Here is a 5,564-nt window from a genome sequence, read left to right as displayed (position 1 = left end):
GTTCAGATGAAAACACCTCATCTTAATTCTTTGGATGTTCTGTAATACAAATTACATTGCAGAATCTGTACTACTTTATGGTGAGAGAGGTGGGCTTTCCCTCTTCTGCAGCAGTCAGTCATTGGCACTTCTGAATACATGGTAGTCCTCTGAAGAAGGTCATAAGTGCAAAGCACAAAGAAGTTGTGAGAATGGGTACATAGAACTCGAAATAATTTCCCAGGAGATAAGAGAGAACATGAATGCCAGTGCTCATTAATATTCAGCCTGCCTTGCATTTAGATGTAGCCAATATATTTATGTTGTAAGTAGATTCCTTTTGTTATAATGAAAATAAAAGGAGAATAAGTGATAAACCACAGGAGAATAAGTGATAAATCAAGACCAGTTAGGAGGCTACTGCAATATTTTTGGAAGGAAAAAACTAGTAAGACTAGAACGATGAGATATGAAAACAGAACTAGCTTTTTCTCAATGGGATTGCCATCAGAACACAAGTGTCTTGAGAACTACCTCTAAAAGCCAAAATGGGAAAGGAAAAGACTAATATCAACATTATCATCATTGGACGCATAGATTCAGGCAAATCCACCACTACTGGCCATCTCATCTACAAATGTGTGGGCATTAACAAAAGAGCCATTCAAAAATTTGAGAAGGAGGCTGCTGAGGTGGGAGAGGGCTCCTGTAGGTATGCCTGGGTCTTGGATAAACTGAAAGCTATGCATGAAGCTGGTATCACCATTGATACCTCCGTGTGGAAATTTGAGACCAGCAATTACTATGTGAGTATCACTGATGCCCCAGGACAGAGACTTCATAAAAAACATGCTGAAAGGGACATCTCTGGCTTACTGTGCTGTCCTGATTGTTTCCGCTGGTGTTGGTGAATTTGAAGCTGATATCTCCAAGAATAGACAGACCTGTGAGCATGTCCTTCTGGCTTACACACTGGGTGTGAAACAACTAATTGTTGATGTTATCAAATGGATTCCACTGAGCCACCCTACAGCTAGAAGAGATGTGAGAAAATCATTAAAGAAGTCAGCACTTGCATTATGAAAACTGGCTACAACCTTGACACAGTAACATGTGTGCCAATTTCTGGTGGGAATGGTGACAACGTGCTGGAGCCAAGTGCTAACACGCCTTAGTTCAAGGGATGGAAAGTCACCCGTAAGATATGGCAATACCAGTGAACCATGCTACTTGAGGCTGTGGACTGCATCCTACCACTAACTGGTCCTACTGACAAGTCTTTGCACCTGCCTCTCCAGGATGTCTACAGAGATTGGTGGTATTGGTACTGTTCCTGATGGCTTAGTAGAGCATGGTGTTCTCAAACAGAGTATGGTGGTCCTCTTTGCTCCAGTCAGTGTTACAACTGAAGTAAAGTCTGTTGAAATGCACCACGAAGTTTTGAGTAAAGCTTATCCTGGGGACAATGCAGGTTTCAACGTCAAGAATGTGTCTGTCAAGAATGTTTGTCATGGCAGTGTTGCTGGTGACAGCAAAAATAAGCCATCATTGGAAGCAGCTGGCTTCATGGCTCAGGTGATTACCTGAACCCCCCAGGCCACATCAGTGCTGGCTATGCCCCTGTACTAAATTGCCATACAACTCACATTGCATGCAAGTTTGCTGAGCTGAAGGAAGATATTGATCATGGTTCTGGTAAAAAACCTGGAAGATGGCCCGAAATTCTTAAAGCCTGGAGATGCTGCCATCGTCAATATAGTTCCTGGTAAGCCCATGTGTGTTGAGAGATTCTCTGACTATCCACCTCTGGGTCTCTTTGCTGTTGGTTATATGAGACAGACAGTTGCCATGAGTGTCATCAAAGCAGTGGACAAGAAGGCTGCTGGAGCTGGCAAAGCCACCAAGTCTGCCTAGAAAGCTCAAAAGGCTAAATGAATATTATCCCTAATACCTGCCACCCTAGATTTAATTAGTGGTGAAAGAACTGTCTCAGAACTGTTTGTTTCAATTGGCCATTTAAGTTTAATAGTAAAGACTAGTTAATGATTACAATGCATCATAAAACCTTCAGAAGGAGAAGATAATGTTCTGTGGACCACTTTTGTGTGTGTGTGTGTGTGTGTGTGTGTGTGTGTATGTATGTGTGTGTGTTTGTGTGTGTGGCAGTTTCAGGTTTTTAGTTTTTAAAATAAGGACTTTTTAATGGAAACAACATGACCAAAAACCTTTCACAGAATTTTGAGACCTATTAAAACCAAGTTTAATGAGAAAAAAAAAAAGAGAGAGAGAAAGAACAAGATTTGTTTATGGACTTCAGAATTAATTCTCTATTTTTGTTCAGTCTGTTTTTTCTCCTGTTTCAGCCTTCCTCTCTCTTACTTATCTAACTCCCTCTCCCACCATGTTTCTACTAATCTTTTCTTGGCATAAATGGTAATTGTTCAAATTAGGTCAGTTTTTACTATTAGCTGTCTGTAGTATCTCAACGCTCATAATATTTTATTTGTAAAGTTATTTTACCACCAAATATTACCTTTACTCTTACTTGTCCCAGTTTATTCTTGTTTTTTTTTTTCTTATCCCTCCCTTTGCTGTTAATATTTTCTACATATGCCAAGATGGTGATATTTTTCAATGTTGCTTCTTCTTGAGGAAAACTGACTTCTGTCTTGGGTCCAAACAAACAAACAAAATACTTTCTTTAAGCAATTAAGTGTTCAGTACAGTCCAGTACAAGACAGAGAACAATTACTTGGATAAACAAAGAAAATATATGCATACATCTACAAACAAACAGAACAAACAGAAAAATAGGTAGTAAATATGTATTCTATTTATCTATATCAAGAATAAATGTCAAAATTATTGTTATCATTATGGTTTCTGTTGAGTCTCTAATGAAGCAATGAACTGTGTAGTTCATTGCCTTAATGTAAATGTTTTCATTTTCTTATTGGAATTGTAGAAGATAAATCTTTGTTTTGGTTTTGCATTTTTCCACTTTGACTGCCTGTTAGAAAATAATTGTGAAGGTAAAATACATGTATACATGTGATATCACTACCCATTAAGCCTGCAGCAGATGACGTCTGACTTCTAGCCATGAATATTCTGTGCAAAATTCTCAATGTTTCAGATTTCTTATATAGGGAATAATGAATATCACAGTTTACCTTTATACATTGTATTAAAAGAACAAGTGGTAGTTGGATTGGGTTCCAAGAAACAAGAAAGTAACTTTTCCAACTGCCAAAGCATATCTGATACTTCAAGTGTCTTCTTTCAGAAATTTGCAGCATTATTGTATAAGATTTGCTAAGCCTCTTTAAACATCTCTATCTCTCTATCACCTCATCTTTAAAGATGTTGACAGTGGCAAAAACATTAAGGGGAGTTTTTATTCCTAAAAGTTATCCACTACTTTTCACCATTATAAAAATTTTATATCCTACTTTCAAAAAGCAAATAATTAAAATCATTAAAATTTACTATGATTTTAAGAAACTCTCCCCCTCCCAAATCCGAAGTCAATTACATTTAGTACAAGGCTGTGTATTAGATTACTTTGAGTTACACCAACTTTTTAATTTTTTTCTTAAAAAAACATTTTAGTCCTATTATCTTCATTTTATACTCAGAAATATATTGTGTTGAATAAATAATATCAGTAATAAAACACATCTGCTTTCATACCTCTAAATAGTTTGATATAAAAATTAGAGAGTTAAATTGCACATATATTTCCATGTTTGTACATAGTATTTAATGAGGAGCTTTTCCAATAATTGCTTAGCAGAAACATTGTTCTTCTATAAAAGGGAAAATGTTACCTTATTGGGGATGTGTATTCTTGTCCACCTCATACATTTGCAAATGGAACTATGTATGCAGAGTTGACCTGATATCCCAAACATAAAATGAAAAAGAAACAATGTTTTAGTATAGCATAGAAATATGTAAATTTCTTTTTCTGAAAAAGGGACAACTAATACAGAAACAGAAATCCAAATACTGCATGTTTTCACTTATAAGCGGGAGATAAATGAGGACATGAACACATAGAGGGGAAAAACACACAGTGAGGCCTTTTAGAAGGTGGAGTGTGGGAGGAGGGAGAATAAGGAAAAATAACTAATGGCTACTAAGCTTAAGACCTGCGTGATGAAATCTATACAACAAACTCTCATGACACAAGTTTACCTCTGTAACAAACCTGTACATGTACCTCTGAACTTAAAAGATAAAAGAAAATGCTATGTATCCAAGCTAATAATTTTCAAATAAAGTAATAGGTAGAGATAAATTCATAGCCATGAATGTGTCTCTCAAAATGCAGAGTGGAAAAAGAGGCAGAGTGGCTTAACTCACAGCTGTGTTACCCTTACATTTGGTTCCATTACACATTATAGAGGCCTTACACGTTACACTCAAATTTCCTGTTTGCTATGTGCCTCCCCTACCGAAGTATGAAGAAACTTGAGATCCAAAATTTCTTTTCATGTTTGTTTTCCAGTACATAATACAGTTACTATGAGGGACAGTGCTAAGGAAAAAAAATTCTCTTCCCCGGTCCACGAGGGGCGTGGCTTCACCTCGATTTGGGAAGCAGAGGAGTTTCAAATGTGAAGTTATTTGTCTGCCTTACTGGGCACAGGTTAGGTAGCGAAATCCACGTGTGTTTCTTTATTCCAAGAGCCCTGCAAAAGCTCTGGGAGGAGGAAGCTCTGTTGTGGACCAAGCAACCAATCCGGTATCAGAGTCAAAGATCAATCACTCCAGAGGAAGTTTGAAAGAACAACTCTCATTGGATGAGAACATGAATGGGCGGGAATAACTCCAGGGCTAACCCCCCCATCCTTGCTCCTTACCTATATGGATTCCTTCCTTGGGTCCCCTCCCACAGCAGCATGGGAGGTCTCTCTTGCTCTCTTTTTCTCTGTCTCTGCCTAATAAATTGCTCTCTGCTAAACTCTTTGGGTCCACAATAATTACTGGAATGGTAAGCTCACTGCACTTCTGGGGCTCCTTTTCTCATTCTTGGGGTTAGAGAGGCCATGGACCTTGGAATCAGAGCTGCATAGGCAGCACCCCCCTCAACCCCGTTACACTAGCACATTGTTGACACTCAATACGGTAGTAAATGCTTTCTTAAAAAGGACATGTGAAATAAAGCATCACTGAGAGAGAACAAACTTCCCTGTCACTAAAAAAATGTGTTTTGTCAGTTTTTCTTAAGAAAAACAAAAATAGCTTACTACTGGTAAATGTTTTGTAGTTTTCTACATTTATGTTTTAATTTTACTGCTGGGATCAATTTATTCTCCAGAGTTAATAGATTTACCAGATTTAGTATATTGCTATAACTGGAATTTTTCCTTTACATTTGGCGTGAAAAGGGCATTGCCCTCAAAATGTAAGTGTAAAAACTGTACTTTTGATCGTACCAGTGGTCTAGTTTTCTCTCCTGTTACTCTACTTCTTTATCTGCATGCTGTCATATACAAAGAAAGTTTCTAGGGCCAGGGACTTAAAAAACTTGGTTGGGGGGAGTAGGCAAAAAAGGATGAAGTACATCCTTAATAGGG

The 5,564-nt window shown here is 37.7% G+C and overlaps 1 pseudogene; it reads left to right on the top strand.

Moving 5' to 3' along the window:
• Positions 1–527: 527 nt before the first annotated feature.
• Positions 528–1,914, top strand: LOC101049090 (elongation factor 1-alpha 1 pseudogene; annotated as a pseudogene).
• Positions 1,915–5,564: the final 3,650 nt, after the last annotated feature.

The sequence above is a fragment of the Saimiri boliviensis genome, chromosome 7, assembly GCF_048565385.1.
Source record: "Saimiri boliviensis isolate mSaiBol1 chromosome 7, mSaiBol1.pri, whole genome shotgun sequence".
Lineage (NCBI taxonomy): Eukaryota > Metazoa > Chordata > Mammalia > Primates > Cebidae > Saimiri > Saimiri boliviensis.
The sequence above is the reverse complement of the archived record's forward strand: the minus strand, read 5'-3'. Positions and strand labels throughout refer to the sequence as shown.